The 13,388-nt window shown below is 46.8% G+C and overlaps 1 protein-coding gene across 1 annotated transcript in view; it reads right to left on the bottom strand.

Annotated features, from left to right (window-relative positions):
• Nucleotides 1-2,786: 2,786 nt before the first annotated feature.
• LOC115935981 (cyclin-Y-like protein 2) overlaps nucleotides 2,787-13,388 on the bottom strand; it is a 51,859-nt gene continuing 41,257 nt past the window's right edge. The window contains exon 10 of the mRNA XM_063709688.1: nucleotides 2,787-3,417. The gene's annotated coding sequence lies outside the window, so the exon portion shown is untranslated. The remainder of the gene's footprint in view (nucleotides 3,418-13,388) is intronic.

The raw sequence follows: 13,388 nt of genomic DNA, 5'->3' as shown, positions 1-13,388 counted from the left end.
TCGTGCCTTATGCAAATAAAATACATACTTCTAACCGGTTTTTTGCACCTTATGTAAATAAAACATCCTGCCCCACTATCTTGTCCATAAAAGTCTTTGTATTCGGCTGGGTGCCGTGGCTCACACCTGTAATCCCAGCACTTTGGGAGGCCAAGGTGGGCGGATCACAAGGTCAGGAGTTCAAGACCAGCCTGGCCAACATAGTGAAACCCCGTCTCTACTAAAAATACAAAAATTAGCTGGGCATGGTGGTGCATGCCTGTAGTCCCAGCTACTTGGCAGGCTGAGGTAGAAGAATCCCTTGAACCCAGGAGACAGAGGTTGTGGTGAGCCGAGATTACACCACTGCACTCTGGCCTGGGCAACAGGTCAAGACTCCATCACACACAAACACACACACACACACACACACACAAACACATACACACAAAAGCCTTTGTATTCAACTGTGAAATGGCAACCCTCTTTTGGGCCCCCTCTCCATGGCAGAGAGCTTTCTTCTTTTGCTTATTAAACTTTTGCTCCCATCTTGCCCTTGCTGTCTGTGCTTCTTAATTTTCCTAGTCATGAGAGAAAGAACTTCTGGTGATACCTCAGACAATGAGGCCATTTCACTGGGTCTCAAATAGCCATTGGCACACAAAATGGCTATGAAGGACAGGGCCTCATTGAATCCTAAATTGAAATAACAGGTATGAAGTTCAGCACAGGAGAGGGATCCCACATTTTCCAGAACTGTCAGGAAGCAAAGCTAGGCCAGAAAAGGGGTCATATTGCACTTGATGCTGCCTTCGGCTGCTGGTCTAGGCAATGAGTGCTTGTCCCCAGGCCTCACCATGTACACCTATCCAGGCCCCTGAATCCACACTCAAAACCAAAATTGTAAGACAACAGTCACATCAAGCAAGTATCAAAGTATATCTAACTGATAATTTTGAAGCCAGTTCTACTTACCAGGAATTTTAAAACATGTTTTATTTACAACATATTGTCACATACACATAGCACAAACACACAGACAGAAGCAGATTTTACAGCTTTCATTTAAAAATTCTCATTTGCTGACTTTTAAATACTTTTAATTTCCCTATTCAACCTATCAATCTTCCAATTTCCTGCTTCTTTGCCCTAAATGATTGTTAGCTAGGCAACTAATTTGCATGTCTAAAGGAACAACTCTTGGGTGAAACAAGAACACTTATATTTTTAAAGCACAAAGCTAACACTTTAGGGAAAAATATTGGTTTTGTATTTGCTTTTTTCCCCAATCCTTACAATCTGTGAAAGGCAAAAATATTGTATCATTAACTCAAACTAAGAAAAGTATGGTGTAAGTAAAAGTTTAGTTAAGACAAAATAGAAAGCACCTTAAACAAAGGTATAATGTGTGAGTTTTAAAATAATAAGAGTTTCTAACGTACACAGGCAGACACCTTACAAATGGAGATTTTCTTAACAGATGTAGATTTCTTTTACAAAATGTTTTCAAAACAACCAGTTAAACTCCAAGAAGAGGTGTTTTAGTTTAATATGTGGTCTTTTTAACTTAGCTCCTCTTTCCTAACTAAAATCACCGAGTTTAGGGTGGAGCCCATTAAAGAACAGGGCAAAGAAAGCATTCTCTTATGGCTGGAGTCAGGAAGGATAAATCTGAAAAAGGTGTGAGCCTATTTTAGCTGAGGGTCTACCTTTTTTTATTTTTTTTTTTTTTTTTTTGAGACTGAGGGCGGCTGGAGTACTGTGGCATGATCTCGGCTCACTGCAACTTCCACTACCCAGGTTCCAGCAATTCTCTTTCCTCAGCTTCCCAAGTAGCTGGGACTACTGACGTGCACCACCACACCCAGCTAATTTCTGTATTTTTAGTAGAGATGGGGTTTCACCATGTTGGCCAGGATGGTCTCGATCTTTTGACCTCATGATCCGCCCACCTCGGCCTCCTAAAGTGCTGGGATTACAGGTGTGAGCCACCGTGCTCAGCCGGGCCTACCTTTTATAAACACTTTATCTAGGATAACTTTTTTCTCACCTTCAGGAAGGGCATAGTTTAAAAGTGTAGCATAGTTAATTGTCTCACCAGTAATTCACTTAAGCCTTTTTCTTTGCCTCTTATTGTCTTTTTAAAAAACAATATTGAAATCTTTTTATAAGCTTGTGCACATCAACAGTCATTCCTAGATAAGACTAATTAGAAAAACCTCATTTTCAAATACACCTCTTAAAATGCAGTATTGTTTATTTGGAACATTCCATTGTAATTTCAAATTACCTTTAGTATGTTTTTGCCATTTCTTTAAGAATTTGCTGCTTCTGGGGTCTAATACTTATACATGTAAATGTAGCCATAGCTAGAAGGTGGATTATTCAGTTCTTAAGAAATTAAGTATCCCATTTTTACCTTGAATCTTGGCTTTGGCACTGTTCTTCTTGATCAATTTAGCCAACAATTTTTCCCTGCCTAAGGTCATAAGAAAAAGAAACAAAAGCACTAGAACATAAAAAAACTCTGTCAATTTCCAAAAACCAAAGTTTATATGCCCTGTAATATTGTCATTTACTATTGGTTGATATCTGACCTATTCAGAGAAAAGGGACCTCTAACTGGATTCCATCCAGTTAATTATCAAACCCAATGGGATCCTGAACCCAGTCATATTTCTGTCATAAATTTCTAACCAAGTTTGGATTAGAAATTTGCTCAAACAAACTTGGAGAGCTCAAAACACAAATCCATAATGCTTTGTGTAAGAGTTAAAGAAAGAGAAAAGAAACACAAAATGCGGCTCAACAGTTAGAGACAGATTTATTTTTGAGAAAATATAACTGTGGGGCTTCTGGCCAATTTTGGTCAGGAGCACTTTCTCTTACAGACTAAGAGTATATATTGGTTTTAGGGTGAGGGTGCCTATCACAAGCTTGGAATTCTTCTGTGTGAGGGAGAAGTTTTATGGAGGGATTGAAATGTCTCTGGGTGGAGGGGAGGTTATCTTGGGGATAACATCTTTCTGACCAGAGAGGGGTTATCACAAGGCTGGCGTCTTCCTGGCCGGAGGGAGATTATCTTGGGGCTAGCATGTCTCTGGTCATTGAGGAGTTTGGAATGTTTCTGTTTGGAGATGTTATTTGTGGTTTATGGTTGTGCTGACCTTAGCCATTAGGCTGACGCCCTTTGGATTTAGGCAGTTTTTGATCAAGGTGAACTTTAGAATGAGGGGCTTGTCCAAGATGGTGATGCTCCTACTCTGTCAATCCAGACACCATAGTTATAACAAAGATGAGGGGTAGCATGTTCTTTCTGGCTACTTCTTGCTGATGAGGGGACAGAGAGTTTTCTGGTCTCAGGTTGACTATAGGAGCAATGCCGTCTGTAGGTGTTTTTGCATAGTTGTCTGTGGAATGGCCACGATCCTGCCGTCTCTACTAAAAATACAAAAACAAAATTAGCAGGGAGTGGTGGTGGGCACCTGTAGTCCCAGCTACTCAGGAGGCTGAGGTGAGAGAATGGTGTGAACCTGGGAGGTGGAGCTTGCAGTGAGCAGAGATTGTGCCACTGCACTTCAACCTGGGTAACAGAGCGAGACTTTGTCTCTCCATTGGTAGAGAGACAAAGATATGTGTTGGTGCCACACAAAAAGTACAGGCCTTGTCGTGTATACAGGCAGAGATATGGAAGGGGAATAGGTGAACTAAAGATGGAGTGTTTTTCCTTTCCTGTCATTCATTACTCCAGATGGACAAAGAGGAGGCCACGGAGACACCTATTATAGTAGAAACATAGGAAGAGTTATTTTTTGCACACTTAATTTGATCAGATGTTGCACCATTGATATTGAGCCATGGAAAAAGGTGGGCACAAGGGACAGCACAAGTTATGCAGGAGGTATTGGTTAAGGGAGAGGCCATAAAATGAGCCGGACAGAGAAATGCTCCATATGCTTCAAGTGATACTTGGTAGTTAACTTGGTTAGTTTGATGGTCAGGGAGTATTTAAAAATGACAGTATGGTTGCACTGGTTAGGTGTTAAGGATCCTACAGGGAGATTTCCCTCAGAGGCTGAAAAGCAGAGTGAGGCATGTTGTAAAAGGTGGGTGTGTTTAGTTATAGGCCCTTTAATGGGAGGGCCTTGGGGCTTGAGGCATTGCAAGGAGTTGTGATAGATTTGAAATAATTTGATAGCCTGATAGGCCCTGGAAGTAGGATAATCATCAACAAGGGTGTCAGCTCTTTCAAAAAAGGAAGCTCCTTTTTGGAATTTATAAATTAGGGTTATGCTCCCTCCTGAAAGGTCATGAAGGGGTGCAGGAAGGGCTGTGTAGGCTGAGGAAAACAGCGATAAGCACATCCAGCATTCCAGAGCAAAGGAAGAGTTAGCTCGCAGCAAGAAGGACTGTGTAAGGTTTATAGAGTGTTCAAGCTTGAGAGCAGTGAGGAGTGGTTGTATTGGTGAGGTTGATGTACTTAGGGAATTTATACTGAAAAAAACAAGCAGAAAGAGAAAAAGGTTATTTGGGTAGGAGTAAAGTCCTGGAAAGTTCCTTGAAGCCATAGGTCCCATGGAACAGCAAGGAGGTGGGCTGGGCTCGGTGGCTCCCGCCTGTAATTCCAGCACTTTGGAAGGCCAAGACGGGTGGATCAGCTGAGGTCAGGAGTTCGAGACCAGCCTAGCCAACATGGTGAAACCTTGTCTCTACTAAAAAGTACAAAAATTAGCTGGGCATGGTGGCTGGCACCTGTAATCCCAGCTACTCGGGAGGCTGAGGCAGAAGAATAGCTTGAACCCAGGAGGTGGAGGTTGCAGTGAGCTGAGATCATGCCACTGCACTCCAGCCTGGGAGAAAAGAGCTGAAAGGAGCCGGGCACATTCCTCAGCCCTAGGCTCAAAACAAACAAGCCTAGTACAAACACATCCCATCTTCCTATCTCACCACATATCGCCATATATCTCTCAAACTTCCTGAGCCTAGTACAAACACATCCTATCTTCCCATCTCACCACATATCGCCATATATCTCTCAAACTTCCTGAGCCCAGTACAAACACATCCCATCTTCCCATCTCACCACATATCGCCATATATCTCTCAAACTTCCTGAGCCCAGTACAAACACCACCAGGAAAGTCTCCGATAAGGGGACAGCCGTTCAAAGTTTTACTGAAAAAGCAGGAACCAAAAGAATTCCTTTGTTCCCCTGTAACTCTCAGGCTATAAAAAGCAAACACTCGCATTGTTCGGGGCCCTCTTGTATGCTGTGGAATGGAAGGACCAGGTTCGAACTTGTAGTAAAGATCCTTGCCGCTTGGCTTTGACTCTGGACTCTGGTGGTCTTCTTTGAGGAACTAATAGTCTGGGCATAACATCTGGGGGCTCGTCCGGGATTCCCCAAGCCCACCAGACCCCTAGTCAATGGATCTGCTAGGATTGATCTACTGATAGGTGAGCTGGCTCGTCTCCGTTTGTCTGTCTGTGTCTGTTGTCTGTTCTGAATCCGAATCTGTGACTTGCGAGGTCTGAAACTGGAGCTGGCACAGTCCTGGTGGACGCGCTATAGGACGGCCAGCGGAGACCAGTAGGAGACGTCCCCTGGCTCTCATCTGATCTATATTGCAATCTGAACTGCCCCAGTTTGGCGGACAGCAGCTGCCTCTGACCTGGGCTGCCTCAGCGCGACCGCGACCCAGGCAGCTAACTCTGACCCGGGCTTCCGGTGCGCGCTTGCGATCTGAACTGCCCCGGTTTGGTGGGCAGCAGCTGCCTCTGACCTGGGCTGCCTCAGCGCGACCGTGACCCAGGCAGCTAACTCTGACCCGGGCTTCCGGTGCGCGCTTGCGATCTGAACTGCCCCGGTTTGGCGGGCAGCAGCTGCCTCTGACCTGGGCTGCCTCAGCGTGACCGCGACCCAGGCAGCTAACTCTGACCCGGGCTTCCGGTGCGCGCTTGCGATCTGAACTGCCCCGGTTTGGCGGGCAGCAGCTGCCTCTGACCTGGGCTGCCTCAGCGCGACTACGATCTAGGCAGCTAACCCTGACCAAGGCTGCCAAAGTGCGCCTGCAATTAGATATCATTAAGAAGTCAAATCAGATTTCCTTTACAAGGATTCAAGCCCACATTCCTTTATAGGAAGAGACTACAAATTATTACAGGATAGGTAATACCCAGAGCACTCCCCTATCTCTCCTTACTAGTAATTTCAAAGAAGTTAGAGCAAGGGGCCATGATCTTAGTATAGAAATCAGGAAAGGAAAGCTAATTACTCTGTGTCACTCCGAATGGCCTGCCTTTGATGTGAGGTGGCCACCCGAAGGGACCTTCCGACTTGCTGTCATCACTAAAGTCCAAGATTTTCCTACTTAGGCATGCAGGCCACTTAGATCAAATCCCATATATCCTCATATGGCAGGACCTTGTTAAGAACCCGCCTCCTTGGCTGTCCCCTTTCCAATTAGCTTCTGAACCCTGTAAGGCACTGGTTGCTCGACCACTAAAATCCAAGCAGCCAACTGCCTCCCCCCCATCCTGTTCTACCTGACAGCGGGGACCCACTGTTCACTGAACCCCCTCCGTACCCCTCCGGGCCCCAGGCCCCAGCCCCCCTGGCTGAGCTGCGGGAAGGAGCAGGCAGACAGGAGGCGGCTGGCACACACGGGCCCGCTGAAAAGGAAAGTAACTTTGAAGGGCCAGCAGGGCGGACACAAGGGCGCACTTCGTGGACTAGCCCCCCTCAGCCGCCTGACTCCACGGTGGCTTTACCCCTTCGGGAAATAAGACCCCCAGATGACACAGGAATCCCCAGGCTCCAGTACTGGCCATTCTCCACCAGTGATCTGTATAACTGGAAGACTCAGAGTGCTCGGTTTTCAGACAACCCCAAAGATTTACTGGCTTTACTGGATAGTGTCATGTTCACCCACCAGCCCACTTGAGATGATTGTCAGCAGCTCCTCCAAATCTTGTTCACCATGGAGGAGCGAGAGAGAATACAGATAGAAACTAGAAAGCTGGTCCCGGGGGATGACGGTCAACCGACTGCCAACCCCGACCTCATAAATGCAACCTTTCCTCTGACGAGGCCGGCGTGGGACTACAATACGGCAGAAAGTAAAGGACGGCTACACCTTTATCGCCAGACTCTAATGGCAGGTCTCCGGGCAGCTGCTCGCAAGCCCACTAATTTGGCTAAAGTATATTCTATTCTGCAGAGGAAGACAGAGAGCCTAGCTACCTACTTAGAAAGATTAATAGAAGCTTTTAGACAGTACACCCCCATAGATCCAGAGGTTCCAGGAAGTCAGGCAGCTGTTGTAATGTCTTTTGTAAATCAGGCAGCCCCAGATATTAAAAGAAAACTCCAGAAATTAGAAGACTTGGAGAGGAAGCGGATTCAGGACCTCCTTCAGATAGCCCAGCAGGTTTACAATAACAGAGATACTCCAGAGGGAAAGCAATTTAAGGCCACTGAAAAAATGACCAAGGTCCTGGCAGCAGTAGTACAGAAAGAGCATCTACAGCCAGAGTACACCCAACCTAGGTGGCCCCCCCGGCATGATAATCTGAGCAAAGACCAATGTGCCTATTGTAATGAGGCTGGCCACTAGGTAAGAGACTGCCCCAAAAAGAAACCATGAGGACAGGGACCCGGACCCCCTAGGTCTACACCCGTACTAGTCACTCAAGACGAAGACTAAAGAAGACAGGGTTCGGACCCCCTCCCCAAACCTAGGGTAACTTTGCAAGTGGAAAGGTCCCCAGTCCAGTTCTTAGTCGATACAGGAGCACAGCACTCGGTCTTAGTTAAAACTAATAGGAAATTATCCTCCAAATCCTCGTAGGTACAAGAGGCCACAGGAGTTAAGAAATACCCATGGACAACAAAAAGAACAGTAAACCTCGGAGCCAAGAATGTAACCCATTCTTTCCTGGTCATCCCTAAGAGCCCCTGTCCCCTATTAAGGAGAGACCTGCTAACTAAAATAGGAGCACAGATCCATTTCCTCCCTGAGAGGCCCGTAGTGACCAACTCCCACAATCGACCCGTGTCCGTCCTGACTATAAACCTAGAAGACAAGTACCGGCTCCACCAGGAGAAAGCGGCCCCTGACCAGGACATAGCAACCTGGCTCCAGCAATATCCAGAAGCGTGGGCAGAGACGGGGGGCTTAAGTCTAGCAAAACACCGTCCTGCCTTATTTATTGAACTAAAGCCTAGGACAGACCCCGTGCAGGTACGCCAATACCCGATGCCCCTAGAGGCCAAGAAAAAGATTGCCCCACATATCCACCAGCTCCTTGACCAAAGGATCCTTTGCCCATGTCACTCACCCTGGAATACTCCATTGTTGCCAGTACGAAAACCTAATAGTAGAGAATACAGACCTGTACAATACTTAAGAGAAATCAACAAGAAGGTTGTGGACAAACATCCAACTGTACCTAACCCGTATACCCTCCTAAGTACCTTAAACCCTAAACATCAATGGTACACTGTTTTAGACTTGAAAGATGCTTTCTTCAGTTTGCCTTTAGCCCCTCAGAGCCAAAAGCTCCTCGCCTTCGAGTAGAATGACCCTGATAAGGGCATAAGTGGCCAACTGACATGGACCAGGCTGCTGCAAGGATTCAAAAACTCTCCTACCCTGTTCGATGAGGCCCTCCATGAAGACCTAGGTGAGTACCGACGTAAACACCCTGAAATAATTTTACTACAGTATGTTGATGACCTCCTAATTGCTGCTGAGACCCAAGAAGCTTGCATCCAAGGGACCAAAGGTCTCTTACAAGCTCTAAGGAATCTAGGCTACCGAGCCTCGGCAAAGAAAGCTCAAATCTGTAAGCCAGAGGTAACATATCTAAGGTACCTGCTTAAAGGAGGGCAGCGCTGGCTAACAGACGCCTGGAAACAAACTGTTCTGCAGATTCCAGGCCACAATCCACCCGACAAGTGAGAGAATTCCTAAGGTCGGCAAGATTTTGCAGACTATGGATACCTAAGTTCACAGAACTGGCTAAACCCTTGTATCAGGCAACACGGGGGCAACAGCCATTTAATTGGACAGACGAAGCCGAGTTGGCCTTCCAACAGATTAAAACCGCCCTACTCTCTGCGCCTGCACTAAGACTACCTGATGTTACCAAGCCCTTCCACTTATACGTGGATGAGAATAAAGGTGTTGCCAAGGCAGTAATAACTCAGAACTTAGGCCCCTGGCGGAGGCCAGTTGCCTACCTGTCAAAGAAGTTAGACCCAGTAGCTGCCAGGTGGCCCCCTTGTCTCCGAATGATTGCGGCCACGGCTCTGATGGTGCAAGATGCTGATAAACTTGTCATAGGGCAAGAATTGCGGGTCGTTACTACACATGCCATCGAAGGTGTACTCAAACAGCCACCTAATCGATGGATGAGTAACGCCCGGCTCACCCACTACCAAGGACTACTACTAAATCCTCTCAGGATAATTTTCCTGCCCCCAACGACCTTAAACCCTGCCTCGCTGCTGCCCAACCTGGACCTAGATGCCCCACTCCATGACTGCACCAAGATACTAGCTCAGGTGCACGGAGTTCGAGAAGACCTGCAGGACCGCCCACTTCCTGACGCCGACCTCGTCTGGTTCACTGATAGGAGCAGCTTCATGCATCAAGGCCAGAGGTACGCTAGAGCGGCAGTAACTTCAGAGACTGAGGTAATCTGGGCGGAACCCCTGCCCCCGGGGACATCAGCCCAGAAGGCCGAACTGATAGTGCTCACCCAAGCTCTTACCTTAAAGGCGAGGAAAAAGCTGACAGTATATACAGACAGCCGATATGCTTTTGCAACGGCGCATATACATAAGGCCATTTACAGGGAGCGAGGGTTACTGACGGCTGAAGGAAAAGAGATAAAAAACAAGCAAGAGATCCTAGCCCTGCTAACAGCCCTATAGAGGCCAGAAAAGTTAGCCATTGTACATTGCCCAAGGAATCAGAAACTAACTACTCCAACTGCTCAAGGCAACTTTCTGGCAGACAAACTGCAAGGAATGTGGCGAAGGCTCCCAGCCAACTCCTTGCACTCCAGCTCCCTGACCCAGGCCCCCAGGACTTGCCATATTTCCCTGAATATTCAGAACAAGATCTCCAGTAGATTGACAAACTTCCCCTGAAACAAATCCAGAATAGGTGGTGGACTGATACTAATGACCAAACCATCCTACCAGAAAAACTAGGACAACAGGTGTTAGAACACATCCACCGAACCACCCACCTGGGGGCCCAGCGGATGATAGACATGATCAGACGCTCCAAGCTCAAAATCAGACATATAGCTGAGACGGCCAGCAGTATCGCGACAAGTTGCAAAGTCTGCCAGCTTAACAATGCATACCCCCAATCTCAAGCTGCAGCAGGAACAAGGCTCAAAGGAACCAGGCCTGGTATCTACTAAGAAGTAGATTTTACCGAAATAAAGCCAGGAAAGTACGGGTACCGGTACTTACTTGTCTTTGTAGATACTTTTTCAAGGTGGACTGAAGCATTCCCAACCAAAAAAGAAACTGCTCAGGTTGTAGCAAAGAAAATTCTAGAAGATATCCTTCCCAAGTATGGCTTCCCCTCCAGATAAGGTCAGATAATAGGCCTGCTTTCGTCGCTAAGGTAAGTCAGGACTTGGCTTCCATCCTTAAGGCAAATTAGAAACTACATTGCGCTTACAGGCCCCAGAGTTCAGGACAGGTAGAAAGGATGAATCAGACCTTAAAAGAGACCTTAACTAAATTGACTATAAAGACTGGCGCTAATTAAGTAGTCCTTCTCCCCTATGCTCTGTTCCAGGCCCGTAATACCCCTTACAAACTAGGCCTTACCCCTTACGAAATCATGTATGGCAGACCTCCATCCCTGGTTCCTAGCTTAAAAGATGACCTGCTTAATTCTGAAACAGAAAATGTCTCTGAATTCTTATTTTCCTTACAAGCCTTACAGAAAATTCACCAAGAAATCTGGCCCAAGCTGAAAGAGCTATATGAGACCAGTCCCCCACCGACACCCCATCCGTACCAGCCAGGAGACTAGGTCCTAGTTAAGCGACACCGACAAGAGACCCTAGAGCCCAGGTAGAAAGGACCACTCCAAGTACTCCTGACCACACCCACTGCCCTGAAAGTAGAAGGCATTGAGTCATAGATCCACTACACCCACGTCAAGCCAGTGGACCCAACCTCTGACCTTCTAAGGCCAATCATGGCAGCGGCTGAAGCACCGGACATGTGGACTGTGGACAGAGCTAAGAACAACCCCTTAAAACTCACCCTGCGCCGGCAGCATAGCTCACTGCAAACATGCAGTTAAGTAGTCTAACTCTAACATTAGTCACCCTAGTGGCCGCTGAAGAAAACATAAAGCCAGCTCCTAATCCCTTTGTCTGGAGATTCTGGCTTTATGAAAACCAAACCCACCCTAGGCAACCTCATAAGCCCGGGAAATTAGTGGCCAGTGCAGATTGCCCCTCCTCAAGGTGCAATAGCCCAATTTTACTGAATTTTACCGATTTCCCAGTAGCCAAACCAGTAGCACCAATAATATGCTTCAAGTATGATCAGACTGAATACAATTGTAAACACTATTAGTGGCACCAAAGTGCCGGCTGCCCTTATAACTATTGTAACATCCATAAATACCAATAGTAAGGTAGAAAAGAACAGATAGATCCCAGATGGCCCTTCCATCACAGACAAGATAAAGACCTTTCATATACATAGTTAGAGACCCCTAGAACTCCCGCTGGACCACGCCTCAACACAGGGCTGTATACTACTCCTCCGCCTCCACATGGCCTAGCAGTCACCTCTATCTGTGGCAGAGTCTAGTGCAGGTACGGCCCCTGGCCCATGGAAATATCCAGCGACAAGAAAACCGCCTGACACAAGACTTACGTCCTTTTTCCTGGTTAAAATTATTGCAAGAAAGATTAGAACTTGCCAACCTTACAGGACTTCACAGCCTGTCTGGCTGCTTTCTGTGTGCCACTCTAAGGCATCCACCGCTAACCGCTGTCCCCCTGCCATAAGGATCCTCCACCTCAGCCCAAGCTAACAACCACCGAAACCTCTCATATGCCCCTATCCCTAACGTGCCACTATACCTAAACCCCAGTCAAGAAAAGTTTCCCTACTGTTTCTCAGGAACTAATTCCAGCCTCTGCATCATCACTGCAACACCCCCTAACATCACCTTAAAGGCTCCGTCAGGCATATTCTTCTGGTGTAATGGAACATTATCTAAAAACCTATCAAGCCCCTCTGTTACCAACCTACTGTGTCTTCCTGTCACATTAGTTCCCCGGTTAACTCTGCTTACTGCCAGCGAGTTCCTAAAGTATACCAGTGACTGGACTAGTGCTGTTATTCACCCAGACCCTAGACCGAGACCTGCACGAGCCATATTTCTCTGCCTCATTGCAGGAATCTCCCTCACCGCATCCTTCATGGCTGCCGGACTGGCTGGGGGAGCCCTAGGTCACACCCTTATGGAAAGTAACAAGCTGTACCAACAATTTGCCGTTGCTATGGAGGAGTCAGCTGAGTCCCTTGCCTCCCTCCAGTGGCAGCTCACGTCCCTAGCACAGGTAACCTTGCAGAACCGGAAGGCCTTAGACCTACTCACTGCTGAAAAAGAAGGAACGTGTATGTTTCTAAAGGAAGACTGTTGTTTCTACATAAATGAATCAGGGCTCGTGGAAGACCAGGTCCAACAGTTACGCAAGTTAAGCACAGAAGTAAGAACACGGCAGTTTGCTTCAGCTGCAGACCAATAGTAGAACTCATCTATGTTTTCTCTGTTAGCCCCCTTCCTTGGACCCCTACTGAGTCTACTATTTCTGCTTACCGTAAGAACTTATGTTGTTAACAGAATTTTGCGGTTCATTAGAGAAAAGTTTGACACTGTACAACTCATAGTCCTCAGAGCCCAATACCAACCTGTAAACGCTGAAGCAGAATCAGACTTATAAGACCCAAGATTGGCTCTAAAAAATACCTGAAAAGAAAAGGGGGGAATGAAAGGAGCCGGGCACATTCCTCAGCCCCAGGCTCAAAACAAACAAGCCCAGTACAAACACATCCCATCTTCCCATCTCACCACATATCGCCATAGATCTCTCAAACTTCCTGAGCCCAGTACAAACACATCCCATCTTCCCATCTCACCACATATCGCCATATATCTCTCAAACTTCCTGAGCCCAGTACAAACACCACCAGGAAAGTCTCCGATAAGGGGACAGCCGTTCAAAGTTTTACTGAAAAAGCAGGAACCAAAAGAATTCCTTTGTTCCCCTGTAACTCTCAGGCTATAAAAAGCAAACACTCGCATTGTTCAGGGCCCTCTTGTATGCTGTGGAATGGAAGGACCAGGTTC

Source organism: Gorilla gorilla, chromosome 8, assembly GCF_029281585.2.
Source record: "Gorilla gorilla gorilla isolate KB3781 chromosome 8, NHGRI_mGorGor1-v2.1_pri, whole genome shotgun sequence".
Lineage (NCBI taxonomy): Eukaryota > Metazoa > Chordata > Mammalia > Primates > Hominidae > Gorilla > Gorilla gorilla.
Note: the sequence above shows the minus strand (reverse complement) of the source record. Positions and strands in the feature narration are given on the sequence as shown.